The sequence below is a fragment of the Gracilinanus agilis genome, chromosome 1 (genome assembly GCF_016433145.1).
Source record: "Gracilinanus agilis isolate LMUSP501 chromosome 1, AgileGrace, whole genome shotgun sequence".
Taxonomy (NCBI): Eukaryota; Metazoa; Chordata; class Mammalia; order Didelphimorphia; family Didelphidae; genus Gracilinanus; species Gracilinanus agilis.
This window is the reverse complement of record NC_058130.1, coordinates 743,676,049-743,694,707: the sequence shown is the minus strand read 5'-3', so window position 1 is coordinate 743,694,707 and position 18,659 is coordinate 743,676,049. Positions and strand designations below refer to the sequence as shown.

General features: G+C 39.6%; 1 protein-coding gene across 1 annotated transcript in view; it reads left to right on the top strand.

Moving 5' to 3' along the window:
• Positions 1 to 18,659, top strand: part of ADGRD1 (adhesion G protein-coupled receptor D1) — a 488,370-nt gene that overhangs the window by 394,857 nt on the left and 74,854 nt on the right. The gene's annotated exons all lie outside the window — the stretch shown is intronic.

Below are 18,659 nucleotides of genomic sequence, written 5' to 3'. Positions count from 1 at the left end.
CCTTACCATTCTTCTGCCTTTAAATCAATACACAGTATTGATTCTAAGACAGAAGAGGAGGGTTTTAAAAAAAGTTAATAAAAATTTAAAAGTGCTATTCCTGCTTTCTGCTTTTTACATTGTAATCATTTCCAGATACAGGCCCATACTCACAACCCTCAGAATGGAATCCTCTCTTCTCACTAAGAAAAAACAATTAAGCAGAAATGACGGTTGTCATAATCATATTTGACACTGTGCAACGTTTTGCCTTCAGAGATCCCCACCCCTTTTGCCTAGAGGAGGGAGACGTATTTCATTATCTGTCCTGGGACCAATATCAGTCAATGAAGGAATTAATGAAAGAAAGAAAAAAAGCATTTATTAACTACTTATTGGGGATACAAATAGAAAAAAAGCATGAGACAGTCCCTGCTGTGAGACAGAATACCTGCTGGGGTGTTCATACCTTCATTAGAGGAGTTCTTGTTGTTCACTCATTTTAGTCATGTTTGACTCTTTGTGAACCCATTTGGTTGTTGTTTTTTTTTTTTTTATTTGTCATTTCCTTCTCTATCTCATTTTATAAATGAAGAAACTGAGGCAAACAGAATTAAGTAACTTGTCCAGAACCACAAAGCTAGTAAATGTCTGAGGCCAGGTTTGAACTCAGGTCTTCCTGATTCTCCAGGTCCAGCCCTTGATCCACTGTGACACCTCCCTGTCCCAATTACAACTTATAAAAAGAAAATTCAAGTGTCGGGCTTCAGAAGGTCCAGCACTTCTAAGGGTGCCCTAAAGGGATGGATGGCAAGGCCAGTGGATCAGAAGGCATCTCTGGGAGGCTGGAGATCATTGCCATTAGGGAGTTCATCTTCCTTTCAGTGCTTTATCATTGTGATGATGCAGATCTTCCCATCATCTCCTAGTACATGTTAGTATTCAATTACATTTATATGCTACAGTTTGGTCAGCTATTCCCCAGATAATGTCTCATCCCCCTATTTTGTTTTCAGTTCTTTGTTATCACGAAAAGTGCTACTATAAATATTTTGGCATATGTGGATTCTTTCTATCTTTGCCCTCCTCGGGGTGTGAGTATCTATTAGTGTGATACAAATCCCTCCTATTAGGCAAGAGGAGATTGGAGGGAAATGATTTACTTGGAAGTCTTGAGGGGACAGTGTGGATGGTGATAGAGTTTGGATTTGAACCTCTTGATTCCAAATCCAATGTTCTTTCCTCTGCCCCATGTAGCTAAAGATTATGTAATCTGCCTTCAATTATGCAGTTAAAAAAGTGTCACAGGTGGGCAGCTTAGGTAGTACAGTGGATAGAGCACTAGGCTTGGAATCAGGAAAATTCAACATCATGAGTTCGAATTCAGCCTCAGATACTTGCTAGCTGTGTGACCCTAGCCAAGTCATATAACCCCCATGGCCTTAGCCCTTACCGATTTTCTGTCTTGGAACCGATACTTGGTATTGATTCTAAGCTGGAAGATGAAAGTTTAAAATAAAGTGTCTGCTACAAGAAATGGTAAGCAAGATGATTTTGGAAAAAGCTGGAAAGATCTGCATGAACAGATGCAGAGCAAAATAAGCAGAACTGAGAGAACAGTGTACACAATAACAGCAATATTGGAAAATTATTATCTGTGAAAACTTGGCTGCTCTCAGCAATGCAATGATCTGGGGCTACCCACCTCCAGAGAAAACACTGTTTGAGTCGTCTGTCACATTAGTGTAAGGTTTTATTTGGGGTTTTGGTCATGTATGACTCTGCTCTTACAGTAATGACCAGTATAGAAGTGGGTTTTACATGACAATAAAAATAAAAAAAATATTTCAGAAGCAGGATTTTAATCTCTCTTCCTGCCTCTAAGCCCATTACTTTTTTTTTTTTTAAATCCCTAACTTCTGTGTATTGGCTCCTATGTGGAAGAGTGGTAAGGGTGGGCAATGGGGTTCAAGTGACTTGCCCAGGGACACACAGCTGGGAAGTGTCTGAAGCCGGATTTGAACCTCTAGGCCTGGCTCTCAATCCACTGAGCTACCCAGCTGCCCTCAAGCCTATTTCTTCTAAAGGAGATTTAGGCTTTTTTTTTTTTAGGACATGATTTCAATGGATTTCCCTTCACTGATAAAACTGGCATAGAACCATGACTTGTTTTTAACTTATGTATTAGAGACAACCTGGCATTGGGGCTAGAGAGCAACCCTTCATTCTCAACTCCTCTCAGGTATTACTGGCTTATACAACTAGGGGTCAGATATTAGCCCCAGTCTGTGCCTCAGGCAACTCTCCAGGCTTTATAAACACCGGGCACATAATAAACAGCAGAATGTTGTAGAATGACAACAAAGCAAGCTAAGTTACCAGTAGATAAAGAGGGAAAATGTCATTATGGGCATAGTTACCAGACAGAATTCTAGTAGGAGTTCCCCTAACAGAGCTGTAGCTCCTTCTTCGCTGGGCTTTCCTGACTTTCCCTTATTATTCATTCATGGCTGACTCTGTGACCTCAACATGGGATTTTCTTGGCAAAGATACCGGAGTGGTTCGCTATTTCCTTTTCCAGTTCATTTTATAGATTAAGGACACGGAGGTAAACAGGGTTAAGTGATTTCCTCAGGCTCACAGAGGTAGTGAGTGTCTGAGGCTAGAATTGAACTCATAAAGATGAGTTTCCTGATTCCATGCCCAGGGCTCTATCTACCCAGCTGCCCTCCTGACTTTGTTAAAGCAGGGGTTCCCAAACTTTTTTGGCCTGCCGCCCCCTTTCCAGAAAAAATATTACTTAGCCCCCTGGAAATTATTATTTTTTAATTTTAATAGCAATTAATAGGAAAGAGAAATGCACCTGTGGCCATCACCGCCTCCCTGGATCGCTGCAGTACCCACCAGGGGGCGGTGGCGCCCACTTTGGGAATCACTGGCTTAGGGGGAGGCATTGAGTTAGGGAAAGAAGCCCAAGAGGAGAAGTGGCACATATACTCTGCTTTGGGCTTAGAGTTCATCCGTGTTAGCATCTATGTGCCAAAGAATGGCACTGAGGGGACGGTGGCTCTTAGGGGACATAGTTTGCCTTTTGGATTTTGGCCCCAAGGTCAGTCTTGGCTTCCCCCTCAAAGCCACCTCTATAGAAAGGAGTTCCTCCTCCTTCCCCAGCTGAGAGCACGAAGGCTCACTCAGAGCAGGCACAATCCCGTATTTATGAATGAGTGGGTGGAGGTAGCTATGATGTCCAGTGGGCACAATCTGGCTAATCCCTGCCCTGCGATGATAAAGCCGGGACCCCCTCAGTGTCCTTGAAGCTGCAGTTTGAAGGGAAGTTTGATCTGTTTTGAGGTGGGAAGCAGAGAAAGGAGATGCGCAGAGGGCTACACGTAGATTCAGAAACTGGATTCAAGTCAGAGGAGTTGAGTTCAAATCCTAGTTGGGCAATGTGTTGCTCTTGGTTTTCCAATGCAATAAAATGAGGGGGTCACGCCAGCTGTTCCTTGGGGTTGCTTCCACCTCTATGTCAATTATCCTGATATTTCTAGGGAGCCCTGGCAGCTCTCTCTAAATCCAGGAATTCTTTCCACCCCCACCCCCCACATTTCCTCATTCTTTCTCTTCCCCCCAAAACCCCACAAAAAGGAAGTCAAAAGAGTTAGATCAAGTGCTCTTGGGAAAGTTACTCTTCTTCAGTGGAGCTGGAGCTGATAGCATGAAAGGGAAAACATCACCGAGACTGTTTAAGAGAAAGCTTTAAACATTTTTATAGCTTCAAGATACAACTTTGCTTTTTTTTTTTTTTTTTTTTTTTTTTTCAGCTGAATTGCTAAACTGGGAGAAATCTAGCCTTCCCTTCTTGAGAAGCCCAATTTGCTACAGATTAAGCCTTTAAAGAAAGCATTGTCTGAACGCCTTTAGGAATGAGGCTGATTAAACAGGCCCATTGTTCTAAAGCTGCCTTGCCTTTCAATTCTCTACATTTTTAGAACTCGAGCCCTCTAATTAAAATGAGTGTTTTCCTTCCCAGACACACAGCTCCGACTCTTCCCTGACGTACCATCCCAGTCCTTAGCCCGAGTTTCCTTCTTTGGGGCTGGTACTGTCTCCTCTCCTCACCCTGAGGCAAGACAGCTTTGTGTCCCTGCTCAAGGTCTTCTATTATGGACACACATTCAGAGAAGGGAACTTGGAGACCATTGAGAGCAACAGATGTTTTACAGATGAGGAAAGTAAAGAAAAAAGGGGGAAGTGATTGATTCAGTTCACTCAGAGAGTGGCAGAATTTGAAGCCAGGCCCTCATATGATTTCAGATCCTATACTTTGATCACGATAGTTTACCTTTCCCTTCTCTCCATAAACTGAGGGACTTTAAAAGTCATGGTTTTTTTTGTTTGTTTTTCAGCTGAGTCCCACTCTTTGTGACCCCTTTTGAGGTTTTCTTGGCAGAGATACTGGAGTGGTTTGCTTTTTCCTTCTCCAGCTCATTTTTTTAAAACCCTTACATTCATTCTTAAGAGTTAATACTGTATATTGGTTCCATGGCAGAAGAGCAGCAAGGAGCTAGGCAATGGGGGTTAAATGACTTGTCCAGGGTCACACAACTAGGAAATGTCTAAGATCAAATTTGAACCCAGGACTTTCCTTCTTGAGGCTTACCTCTCAAACCATTGAGTCACCTAGTTGCCCCTTCCTGCTCATTTTACAGCTGCGGAAACTGTGGCAAATAAGGTAAAGTGATTTGCTTGGGGTTATTCAGCTAGTAAGTGTGGAGTAAATAAAGTTATTCAGCCAGTAAGTAAATAAAATGGATTTGAAGTCTCTCTTATTTTGCATATAAGGAAACTGAGGTTTAGGGAGATTAAAGGTCTTGTCTTCAGTCATGTCCCTCAGGGAGGGATTTAAAGCTTAATCTTTGTCTTTCCATTGTACCACACTGTTTTCTATCTAGCAGCCCTTTCTCTCATTTACACACTTCAGACCTTTTTGGAAGCCCACAAACTGGGATGATTCAAGAAGTGTCTTCAATGCCTGTGTCATGGAAAGACTACTGTACATCTGGAAGTTCAATCTATAGACATTGAATGCATGTGGAGAGAGAGAAGTGGTGGGAAACTTTTTTTATGGAATTTATAACAGGAGAAAGACTGAATACAAGATGAGATTTATGGGATTTTTTCAAAACATAGTCTGCAGAAACTTCTTTCCCTTCCTTCCTTCCTTCCTTCCTTCTTACCTGCCTTCCTTCCTTCCTTCCTCCCTTCCTTCCTCCTTCCCTCGCTTCTTTCCTTCCTTCCTTCCTTCCTTCCTTCCTTCCTTCCTTCCTTCCTTCCTTCCTTCCTTCTTTCCTTCCTTCCTTCCTTCTTTCCTCCCTCCCTTCCTTCTTTCCTCCTTTCTTTCCTTCTTTCCTTCCTTCCCTCCCCCCTCCTCCCTCTTCTTTTCCCTTACCTTCTGTCTTAAATCAATATTATCTGTTGGTTCCAAGGCAGAAGAGTGGTAAGGGTTAGGACAATGGTGTTATGTGACTTGCCTAGGGTCATACTAGGAAATATTTGAAGTCATTTTTGAACCCAGGACCTTCTGTCCCTGGGCCTGGCTCCCTGAGCCACCTCACTGCCCCCTTGAGCTTTCCTTTCAAATGGGTTCAGATCTGTCATTCAGGGATGTGTAGGGTTTTTCTCATTCTGTTCACCAACTTTGGAGTAGCTCACTAGTTGTCCTAAGAGATATAAGGAACTGGGGAGGATGGAGGGGGAGAGAAGTCTTCTGCATTAGTGCAGATTCTACTCCTAGTAAAGGAGGTACTTGGAAAACTACAGTTCTTTCTGTTCTTTACTTAGTGTATTCCTACAGTGCATTCAACTACACTGCCTCTAATATTGTCAACAGAGGCAAGAAGTCTAGGTTAGAATCTCACCATTCCCCTAAGCATAATATTCTATTTTTTCCTAGCTCGAGGTCTTTAGCTATGTTGTCCCAGATGCCTGGAAAGCCTGTACTCCCTCTTAATTCCCTTTTTCTTTAAAACTTCCTTCAAAACTCTGTTCAAACACAACTTTTTTTTTATGTGAAGCTTTTCCTAATACAATAATAGTACATAACAATAACTTTATTATAATAAAAATGCTAATAAAATAGCCAACGTGGTTATAGTGCTTTAAACTTTGCAGATCACTTTTTTGTCTTTTCCTTTTTAAAAATTACATAGAGAAACAATGTTTCAACAATTTTTTCTGATCACTTGTGATCTATATTCTCTCTCTCCTCTCCACTTCTTCCCTGAGATGGGCTTTTGCAATCTTTAAAGTCCAAATAAATGTAATTTATTTTTATTGCACAAGCAGATCTGAAGCACTCAAAGACTTCAGGGGTAGAAAAACATGTAAACACCTTTAGATTTCAGTGGGTCATGATATCCTGGAGAGGTCTAGACTTTTAATATTTCAGGCTCCAGGAGCAGCTGGCTTGATAATGGATCCCTGGTCCTTCCCACCATGGCTCATAGTCACACTTCTTTTGAATGACACTAATGACATCTTGACTGTGGGAGACTCCAGAGCCAACCAGCCTGTGTGACCACCTGCTCACCTTTCCTGAAAACTCATTAGAAGCCACAAAACAAATCCTGCAGTGAAGGAACATAATTTCCTTTTCTTAATTGGACTTCCTTTGGTGCCATTTGCTGGAAATTCCACTTTTGCCCAGCAAATCACCCCCTTTGTAAATTGGAGGCTTCAGAAAATTCAGACAAGCAGCTTTAGACTTAATTTAAGGAAAACCTTCTAAACCATCAGGGATATCTGGAAGTGAAGTAGTTGACTCGTTGGAAGCCTTGAAGGAAAGGCTGGAAGACCACTCATTGGACATGCCATAGAGGGAGTTATTGCCCTCTACAGGTTGGACTAGATGGCCCTTTTAATCCATTATCATTCTGAGATTTTGTGATTGTGTGACAAGCTCCTCCAAACTATGTCATTTTCCATATTACTGTTTCTAATTCCTCAACTGTTGCCCTCAGCAGATAAATGTCATAGTGGATAGATCACTGAACTCAAGAGTCAGAAAGAATAGTGTTTGAATTCCTCCTTGGACATTTAACAGCAAGGTTTTCCTGGGATGGGATTTGAATAGGATGGGGTGGGATGAGATAGGGAATAGAATGGAATGGAATGAGATAATTTATCCCTCTCAAGATCTTCAGTTTCCTCATCTGTAAAATGGGGGATAATAATAAGACCTAATGTTAGGATCAAACGAGATAATGTATGAAAAGTGTTTGTCAACCTTAAAGTATTGTATACATGTTAGCTATTAGCTATTGATTGTACTCATTGGAGAAGACCAGAAAAAGTCAAGGATCTGGGGTTTGGATTCCAACACTCCAAAGTTAGCTAACTGTGTGATCAGAATTGCAGGGGAAAAACAAGTTGCTTCCATATATCCCTCTCTCAATTCCACCCCATCTCCCTCTGTTGCTCCTAGCTCTCACCTTTGAGAGCCAAGCAGAACAAGGATAATCCCTGCTACACCTGACAGATCTTTAAGTACTTAAAGACAACTGTCATCCTGCCTTATCCCCAACCGATCTTATAGTTAACCATCCCTTGTTTTCTTTAATACTTGTAAAGTATTAATTTCAAAGACCGTTACTACTTTGATTACCTTCCTCTGGATACTTCCTAGATTTATATGTTCCTTCTTAAAATGCAATGCCAAGATATGAACAACACAATCAATGAAATCACCCGCAAGCATTTAAATGCTTACTATGTGCCAGTCACTATATTAATAAAATGGAGAAACAAAGACAAAATATGGACCCACCAGAGCAGAATACAGAATTGTCACCTACCTTATTTCAGAAGCTTGCACCTTTCTTATTTGAAAAATTTTATTTATTTAATTAATTTAGAATAATTTCCCATCATTACATGATTCATGTTCATTCCCTCCCCTCCTCCCACCCCCTCCCATAGCCAATGAGCAATTCCACTGGGTTTTACATGTATCATTGATCTAGATCTATTTTCATATTATTAATATTTGCATTAAGGTGATCATGTAGAGTCCACATCCCCAATCATATCCCCATTGACCCATGTAAATAGCATTCTTTCTCAAAAGTCCCTCAGAATTGTCCTGGATCATTGCATTGCTGCTGGTACAGAAGTCCATTACATTTGATTTGCACCTTTCTTATTGAAGCTTAAGGACTTATAAACTTTTTAAGACTAAAATGTTACATTCTGTTCTATTTCATTCTAATCCTTCTTATTCCTTTCCATCTTATTTCATTTTGTCCCATTCTATTCTTTTCCATCTCATCTTGTCTTATTCAATTCCATCCCATTCCACTCTATTCTATTTCGTTTCATTCTTTTCTATTCCATCCTATCCTTTTCCATTCCACCCCATTCCATTCTATTCTATTCATTTCTGTTTCCATTCCATTCCATTCCTTTCAGTTCCATTTCATTCTTTTTGGTTCCATTCTATTGATTTCAATTCCATACCATTTCATTCTGTTCCATTCTATTCTATCCCATTTCATTCTACTTTATTCCTTTTAGTTTTTTATTCCATTCCATTCTGTTCTATTCCATTCTTTTCTATTATGTCCTATCCTGTCCAGTTCCATTACTTTCAGTCCTATTCTATGCCATTCCATTTCATTCTATTCATTCCTTTTAGTTTCATTCCATTTAATTCCATTCCATTCCTTTGAGTTATATTTTGTTCTATTCTGTTCCTTTATATTGTGTCCCATCTTCTTCCATGCCATTCCTTTCGGTTCTATTCCATTTCAATTCATTCCATTTTGTTCTGTTTCTCTTCCATTCCATTCCTTTTGGTTCTGTTCCATTCATTTCAGTTCCATTCCATTCCATTCATTCTTTTAAGTTTCATTTCATTCTATGTCTTTCAGTTCCATTCCTATTCAAGTCCCTTCTGTTTCTTAAGTCTATTCTATGTGCAAAGCCCTACACTTGAAATCAAGAATAAAAGAGTGAAAAAGATACCCCATGGCCTTCTAGAAGCTGACAGTCAACTTGAGCAATAAGTGATTTGTGCTCAAATCAATATCATAGGAGACAGTGTGATGGGGTGAAATACAGGCCTCAAAAAAGTAATCTGATGAGATTGGAAAAAGATCACTTTCAGTTGTGCTAATAAGGGTGGCTTTGTGGAAGAAATAGTCCTTGAGCTGAATCTTGAACGAAGAAGATTTCAACAGGAAGAGATGCAGAGGGTGTGCATTTCAAGCCTAGGGGGTGTCTGGGTGAGTCTATAGAGGCAGGAGAGAGAAGGGTGGGTTGATGGCTGATATTTATTGAACATTTTAAACACTTTGGGTTTTACAAAGTACTTCGCAAAACATATCATTTTTCTCACAGGTTAGTACATCACAGATTTATAGCTTAAAGCGACTTTAGAGGTCATATAATACAGTTGCCTCCTTTTATAGATGAGGAAACTGAGACCCAGTGAGATTAAATGACTTGTCCAAGGTCATAAAGACAATAAGTAGCAGAGTTAGGATGTGAAGCTCACAACTACCTTGTAAAGTATGTATTATGATTACCATTTTATGAGTGAGAAAATTGAGACTTAGAGATGTTAAGCAACTAGTAAATGTCAGATTATATTTATACCCAGTCCCTTAACTCTAATTCCACTCAATTTCCCTCCCACTATACCAAGACTTCTCTCTCTTTTTTATTTTAAAAATTTATCACTTGTTTATTTTTAACTTTATTTTCTGTTTAAATTTTGAGGTCTAAATTCTCTCCCTCCTTCCCATTCCTCCCCCACCCATTGAGAAGGTAACCAATATGATATTTATTCCCTATCTCCTTTCTCTTATCCCTTTCCTCTCCTTTTCCCCATTGGATAAATAATATTTATAGATACAACTGATGTACAACTATGTATACACACACACAAACACACAAATACACACTCACTCATACACTGCCACCCAGAACTGTATATGGGCAATAGTGTTGCTGATTGGTGGCAGCTATACCCAATGTTAGTCTCTTTCTGACCCATTTTCTGACCACCTTACTGTCTCCGGGCTGAGAGCCCCCAAAGGTACTTCTGCTGCTGTGACTGCATGTGTGGGCTTGGGACAAGCCTCCACTCTGGTGTCACAAACTTGGTCTGCTGACTGCTTAAGTTTTCTTAGACTGGAAAAATGTCTCACCTTGACCTTTTGTTTGCTCTGTTGCTCCAAAATGTGAATTGAAAAATTATTTTAAAGTTATTTGTAGGAGAATGTTGAGAGACTTTACCTGCATTGCCTCTAATCTGCCATTTTTGCTCTGCCCCCCTGGTGCCTGGTACATGTATTTGAGAGGCTTTAGCCTAGGTTTATGGGTGAAATAGCTACTGATAATATTATGCCACCTTAGTAAATACTTTTGATAAAATGCTATTGTCAACAACTGGTATGACTGTTAGTGGGAGATACACTGGTAGGGGCTCACATGCTATAAGATTAGGTAGTATAGAGACTACCTATAGGGAATCCCCTCTGGCACCTGTCAGATAGTAGTCATATCCTAGGGACCTAATCCATGAGTTCGAGAGCAAGTTGGGGAGGCTATCTCAGAGGGGATGCTATACTCAAATGTGATAATATATATGATTCCTTTTGTGAGCTTCAAAGCATTGTAAATGTATAACTGAATTTATCATCCCCCCCCCCCCCATCTGTGGTTTTGTCTATTTAGTTAATACACATTGAGGAAACTCTCTCTACCTTCTACCAAAGCAATTCAGCAATTTAGAATCTTAGGGAATTACCTAGCCACATTGAGAAGTTAAGGGACTCATTCAATTCATGCTAGAGTTGAGATTTGAATCCAGGTCCTCCTAACGCTGAGGATGGGTCTTTATTTATCATTCCAACTTGTCTATCTTGGAATAAGAGGATCATATATTTTAGAGAGAAATTGGACCTTAGAGATCATCTAGGTCTTTGTTCTATAAATGAGAAAACTGAGTCCCAGAGAGTCTGACCAGGGTAATGCAGGTAGAGATGGTAGAACCAATCCTCTTTACACTTAGGTAGGCTGACTTCCTTTCCCCTTCTCTTTACCTCTTTTTCCTTCTTCTAATACCTCTCCCTTTCTTTACCTCCTCCTTTCATCCTTTTCATAGTGCTGGTTTCACTTATCCCAGCTGACAGTCTCTCAGTAGTCTTTTTCACCTCCATGTGCCTCAAGCAATTCTTTAGTTTGATTGTCTACTTAATGTCAAGTCAAATTGAGATTTAAATTAGTGGAAGAAGTTCTCACACTGATCATACTCCAGATCCTTATTTTTGTTGTTGGTATAGAGGAGCCAGCAAGAAGGGCTCAGAATAAACATCAGTTATTATGATTAGACTTCACAGCTTTGGAAAGAGGCAGAAAGTGGGGTGGGCAACCAGCCCGAACTAGCGAAAAGCTGAAATTATAGGAATTAAGTATATTTTGTATTCATTAACATGGACTAAATGCTGAGCAAGCTGTTTCCAAGAGAAGGTCTTGACATACATCTGCTTTAATGAATAAATAAGAGTCATTTATAACCAGCCTGTTAATTGTTCAGAAATTGTGGCTTCAAGAAAGATTGTCTTAAGTAGGCTAAACTCCCTCCATCCCATCCGTCTTTGCTATGCTTCTCATTTCCTTGCAATGGTGTTTCTTAGAATCATGGACTAATTAGCATTTTTGAGGCTGAAAAAGACATCTTGATGTGGATCTTAAAATGTTTGAGAACTAGGGAACTTAGAGATCTCATCCAAATCTTCTTAAAGGTGAAGAAATCTGCCCAAGAAGGGACAGAACCTGGCTCAGGGTCATGCAGGTAGTAAGCAGAACAGGAACTCGCTGGTACTACCAGGGTTCTTGACTATAAATATAAGGTTTTCCCCACTAGTGACAAAGCATACTTTAGCTCTAGCTTAACACAATTGGTAGATTCTAGAGGCTGAAATTCATAGGTTCATAGATTCAAAAATGAAAGTCGCTCCAGAAGCCATCTTGTGTTCCATCCCAATTTATGGAAAGAATTTTGGTCTGAATGCCAGAAGTCCTGAATTCTGGACCCAAATCTTATGCTTATTCTCTGTGCCTGTGGGCAATTTAGTTCTCCTCTCTGGTATTCATTGGATCACAGATCTGGAGACAAAAGTTTCCCCACTGAGTGTATCTAGTTCAACCTCTCATCTTATAAATGAGGAAACTGAGGGCCAGATATACTGAAACTTATGCAAAGCATGTAAGTAATAAATATGAGAGGTAGGATTTGAACTGAGGTCCTCTGACTTTAGAATGAGAATTTTTTTGCACTATATATACTATGCTGATAGTTGTACACTGGCCAACAGGTCACCCAGCAAGATATGAAACATTGGGATTTTGTTCCTCTAAAAAAATAATAATATTTAGATGGGACTTTAAGGAGAGTAGCAAAATGAATTACTCATTTGAACCCCTCATCTGAACCTCATAATAATTTTGTGAGATATAGTATTATTATCTCTATTTTCGAGATGAGACATTAAGAATCAGTGATTTGCCCAGGGCCATACAACTAGTATTGTAGGATAATAATCTAAAACTTTCTGATACAAAGAATGGCTCACATTCCATGCTACCTCTCTATGTTATGGACAGTTTTTTTTTCTTCTGAAGGCTTGCCCTAGCCCCCCAGAATGGCAAAAATGTCCCATAATTCTCAACCTGGGTCCTTCTCTTCTGAAGCCATTTTACCTAGAAATTTGGATAGCAATAACACTCAATGGCAGGAATTGTCTTTCTATTAGAGTTGGGAGGCATTTCACAAAAGAGGTGACTACTTTAGCAGCAGTATATTAATAGAAAATAGTTGAATGCTATTTTATGTCATGCCATCAAATATACTAATCCCTGATGGAAAGCATCTACTAAGTAGGGATTTCAAATGCTCTTCAAGAAATTCAAGAAGTGGTTGAAAATATAAGGCTCTATTTTTTCTTTTTCTTTTCATTCACCGATACCTCAAGAAATCTGTGATTCACCAGCTCTGAGTCCTTCAACCCCACCTGATCACATGCTCTTCATGAGTTGTTGGGGCAGAAGAGAGTGCTGGCAGCTGGGATGCTGGAAATGAGACTTTCCAAGCTTATAAAGGCTAATCCTTTGCCTTCAGAGTTGAACCATATTCAAAGCTCATGTATGTTTTGACTTCTTTCCATTCTCAATTCATGTCAGTCCTTATAATCTTTCATCTGGATTATTGTACTATGACCTCCAAATTAGTGTCCCTGTTTCCAGTATTTCTTTTCTTCAATCTATTTTCCCCATATCTGTCAAAATAACCTTTCAAAAGGACTGTCTGACCATGCCACTTTCCTGCTCAAGAAACTTGATTTTTCATATGACCCAGGTCTTCACCTCAGTTCCCAGTGGTCTCTATATCATGCCCCTTTCTCTTTGGCCATCATTCTCACTCTTCCCCTAACCAAAACCTTGGCTTCTAGCCTTGGGTCTCCCAAATCTGATCTCTTACTCCTCCCTTCCCTTCCCCTTCATCTCTTCCCTTCCCACTCTCCTCTGCTTCCCTCTAGTCTACTTTCTCCATACTTTCTCTTTTGGTCACCTCATGAGCTCCAAAAGCTCTTTTTGTAGGTAACTCACAGATCAACACATATGCATACTTCCCAGACTCTTCTCTCACCTTCAGTCCTACATCATTAACTGCTTATTACATATTTCAAACTGAATGCCCTGGAGACATCTTAAACTCAACATATACAAAACTGAAATCATTTTTCTCCCTCAAATCTTCCCCTCTTCCATACTTTCCTAATTACTTGGAAGTTGTGTTCTCAGCTTCACCTATCTATCTATCTATCTATCTATCTATCTATCTATCTATCTATCTATCCATCCATCCATCACTATCTAACTCATGGACACTATATTAAGAACTCTGCCTTGGAGGATTTCCTAGGTGGGCTTGGGGGGAGGGAGATCACTGAGAAGTTAAGTGAATTTCTCATTTTCCACACAGCTATCATGTTTCTATGGCAGAATTTGAACTTAGGTTCTTCTGACTCCAAGGTCCTCTTTCCATTCTACCAATGCTATTTCTAATAAATACATATTATACTGAATTGGATAGAACTGAATTGTATTTCTAATTTGATGGGATCTATTCTTCACCACTGGCTACTCCTTAGAGAACCCAGGGTCAATTCTCTACCATGATGAGCCTTCTGAGGAGAGAGTTTAATGGGGACTTTTAAATGATTAAATTAACAAGTTGTTTTTGGTTGGTTTGTTTTTTTAAACTCTAGCTTGCAGTCTTCAGTGATATGAATTTCCCCACCAATTAAGGAACATTCTGAAAGCTTTCACCTCGGTGAGATGTCTATAAGCAGTTTAAATAATCTCTAGGAATGAGAGGCATGGGATCAGGGTAAACATGAGACAAATATATGCATTAGGAATAGGCATATTATTCTATTCTTGCCCTACAGTGACTCATTAGAAAAGAGAGGCAGTGCCCTAGAGGTTAGCCTGGGATGAAGTTTGGAATACATTTGCCCTGACCCCATTTCATTATAATTAGTACTTAAAATTTAATCTCTATGTTTTCAAATCAGAGTTTTCAGGAAAGAATGGCCTGTTGATATGGGAACAGTACATGAGGTGATTCTTTAAAGAGAAAAATAAGTCCTCAGGATATTATGAAGCAGTGGGGCCTTGAAGCAAGGTTGGGCCAACAAAGAATCCAAGAGCAGACTTTAAAAGGATCCTTTGTATGCCTTATATTGGAAAAAGAATTTTATTTTCAGCATATACCTATGAAGGGTTATCTGGGCTGGTTTGAAGATTTCTAGGGATGGGAACCTTACTATATTCTGAGGTGTTGCTTTACTTTTGGACAACTCTTAATGGTTAGAAAGTTTTTTCTTTACCAAGAATCAAAATCTTTCTCTTTGTATGACTATCCATATGATTGTGATTTGAATAGGTATAGAAGTAGATAGATGTGAGGGGTGGTGGCGGCTCAGATAGACAGTTGGCAGCTGTGTGGTGGATGGATTAGAGAAGGAGAGACTTGGGGAAAGAAGACCAATTAAGAGGTGATTTCATTAATCTTGGAGAAGAAATACTCTGGGCCTGAACTGCAGAGTAACTGAGTACAGAGTAGACCATGTGAGAGATATTGAGATGGAAATGGCAAGATCTGGCAGCTGAGTGAATATATTGGACAAGGGAAAATGAGGAGTGAAAGTTGAGGAGGTTATCCACAACAAAAAGAGGAATATTCCAAAGAGGGGTTGGTTTTGAGGAAAAATAATTAGTATTTTCTTTCTTCATATCCTCTTTGCTTAGCAAAATGCCTGGCCAATAGTAAATGATTAATAACTACTTACTGATGAACTTTTGGCTGAGTTCTGCTTGAAACATTTATATTTTAAGATTCTTATGAGACTTATAGTTCAAAATGTCCAGTAGGTAGGTTCATTATGTAAGGAGAGATAGAAAGCTTTTGGAACCATCTATGTAAATTAATCAAACCATGGAAGCAGATGAAATTACCAAGTGAAAGAGTATAAGGAAAAAAGAGAAGATGGCTCAAGATAGAGCCTTGGGGGAATATTTAAGGTTGGTGAGTCAGCAAAAGAAACTGAGGAGGATGGGTCAGATGGATAAGAAGAGAACTTGAAAAGTGGAGTGTCATAAACATTCAGAGATGAGGCAGTAAGTATCCACATGAAAAGATGGTCAGCAGTGTCACAGTTAGTATAAACATCAAGAAGGATGAAGACTTGAGAAAACACCATCAGATCTGGCAATTAGGAAATCACTGATAATACTGAAGAGAGCAATTTCAGTTGAGTGAGAAATCCAGGATAAAAGTGAGAAAATGGAAGACTAGAAGAATGATGGTACCTCAAATCAATCTCTCTGACTTTCAGTCTTTCTCTCTCTGTGTCTCTTTCTCTGTCTCAGTCTCTCTGTTTCTCTCTGTCTTGTTCTCTGTTTCTGTCTGTCTCTGTCTCTTTTTCTGTCTCAGTCTCTCTGTTTCTCTCTGTCTTACTCTCTGTCTCTGTTTCTCTCTCTCACACACAAACATATATACATATAAATGTCTGATTTTATGGGTAAAAAGAACTCTTATCAAGGAGGTGCTTTCAACCAATTAAAATCATACACAGCTAGGCAGTCTGGTGACACAGGAACATTGAAATTGGAATCAGAAAGACCTTAATTCAAATCTGACTTCAGGCACATTCTAGTTGTGTAACCCTGGGCAAGTCACAACCTCTGTTTGTTTCAGTTTCCTCAGCTATAAAATGGGAAAAATACCATCATCCACCTTTCAGTCTGGGTTGTTGTGAGGATCTAATGAAAGTATATTTGTAAGGCGTTTAGCCCAAGACCTGAAAAGTACTTGATAAATGCATGTTCCCTCAACTTAGGGCCTTAGTTGTCTGGAGCACTGAGGGCTCAGTAATTTTGGGGGGATCACAGACTCAGTATGTATCCGAGGTAGGACTTGAACCTGAGTTTTTCTGACTTCAAAGCTAACTTTCTATCCACTATGCCAATGCTGCCTCTATTGCCTCTCTTGTGTTGTCATTTCTACCATGTCCAATTCCTCATGACCCCATTTGGGGTTTTCTTGGCAGAGATACAGGAGTGGTTTGCCATTTCTTTCTTCAGCTCATTTTTTTTACAGATGAGGAAACTGAGTCAAACAGGATTAAGTGACTTGCCCAAGGTCACATAGCTATGAAGTATCTGAGATGATATTTGAACTCAGGATGATGAGTTTTCCTGACTTTGGGTCCAAGACTGTCCACTGCCTCACCTAGTTTCCCAATGTCTCTCTTAATACAGTATAAAATTGCATTAAATCTTTAGGCCAGTACTCTGTTCCATCTTGATCAGAAAGCTTCCTCTCTATTTATGCCTTATATATCTTGCTCAATGAATGCCATGAAATGTTGGGTCGAACTAGATGGCAGTCAGGGCCCTTTTAACTCCAGATAGTGATTCCCCTGATTCTATTCTTCCATGACTTTGTTGAATATCTCCATGACATGCAAATGAATACCCTCCTAAGTGATTTTACATACATCTTTATCTGTCTATGGGAATAGCTTTTCATTGATAGATTGATTAAAAACATGGCATTATGGATTCTGTGTTCCTTTCTCCTGGCCCTTCTTCTAGCAGCTGAGAGAACTGATTTCAGAATTCTATTTCTTATTCATTGATTTTTTTCAGATACATGTATTTGGGGTAGGTATTGGGAGGAAAGGGGTGGGGCAGGGGTTAAAATCTGCTTCTAGGAGCTTAAGAGTACTTATGGAGTGTGGGCTCTGGAAGTCCCCATTTGGAAGTACCATGTTACAGAAATAATAGGAATAAGGAACATTTATGTAATTTAAAAATCGTCAATGCTTTTTTTGGGGGGAGGCATGCATTAATCCAGAGATTCCATGCATTATTCTATTATTCCATCATTATTCCATTTCCATATTCATCACAATAGATTTTTGAGGTAGATATCACACTTGACAGTGAGGAAGCTGAGATTCAAAGAAAATGACTTTCCCAAGGTCATACAATTAGGAAGGGTTAGAAGCCCAACTCAAACCCAGGTCTCTTAGGATACCACCTTGTCTAGTTAACCATGGAGATTCTTTTAGAAAACAAACAACAACAACAGCAACAAAAAATGGTTGGCATTTCAGGAAGTGGCCCTGGCTCAGAGTTAAGAAAAAAATTCCTTTAATGGTCTTTATAGGACATTTTCCAGACTCATCTTCCCGAGTTCAAATCTGGCTTCAGGCATTAAGATTGTGTCTCTGGGGAAGTCATTTAACCCTGTTTGTCTCAGTTTCCTCATCTGTAAAATGAGCTGGAGAAGGAAATGATAAATCACTCCAGTATCTTTGCCAAGAAAACCTCAAATGAAGAATCAGACATGACTGAAATCACTGAAAAACAATAATCTCAAAGGAGAAGGCAGGGAGTAGCAGACATGGGGGGTGGGAACATAGAAAGTCCTCTTGTAGAAGGTAGAATATGAGCCGAGTCACAAAGTAAGCCACCAGGAGAATCAGGGGCACAGTTGGGGGGACAGAGCATTCTTGGCATCAGGACATCCAGTACAAAGGCTTGAGATGGAAAATTAGGGAATGTGGGCTCTGGAAATCCCCAATTGGAAGTCTCATAGATATAGAAATAATAGGAACAATGGACATCTCTATAACTTTAAAATTTGCTTTACAATTTAAAATTTGTTATTTTCAAAGAACTGCAGGGAAGCTATTATAGCTGGATTTGAGATTGCATAGTGGAGAAAAAAGTGTCAGAATCTTGGGAAAATAGGAATGGACTAAGTTATGAAGAGTTTTAAACAGACCTGTTGTTCTTGGCTTTTGGTCTAGATCAGCAATATCTTTGATGTAAGAAAATTTCAGCTTGTGTGTGTGTGTGTGTGTGTGTGTGTGTGTGTGTGTGTGTGTGTGTGTGTGATTCATCTGCCATTGCAGCTCTTCTTAACTTTGAAATTTTAGGGAGTTGTTTGGGACACTGAGAAGCTAAGTGTCCTATGCTGGGATATATAGTCTGTATGGGTTAGAGTCAGACCCCGAGCCCTAGTGTTTCTGCCAGCAAAT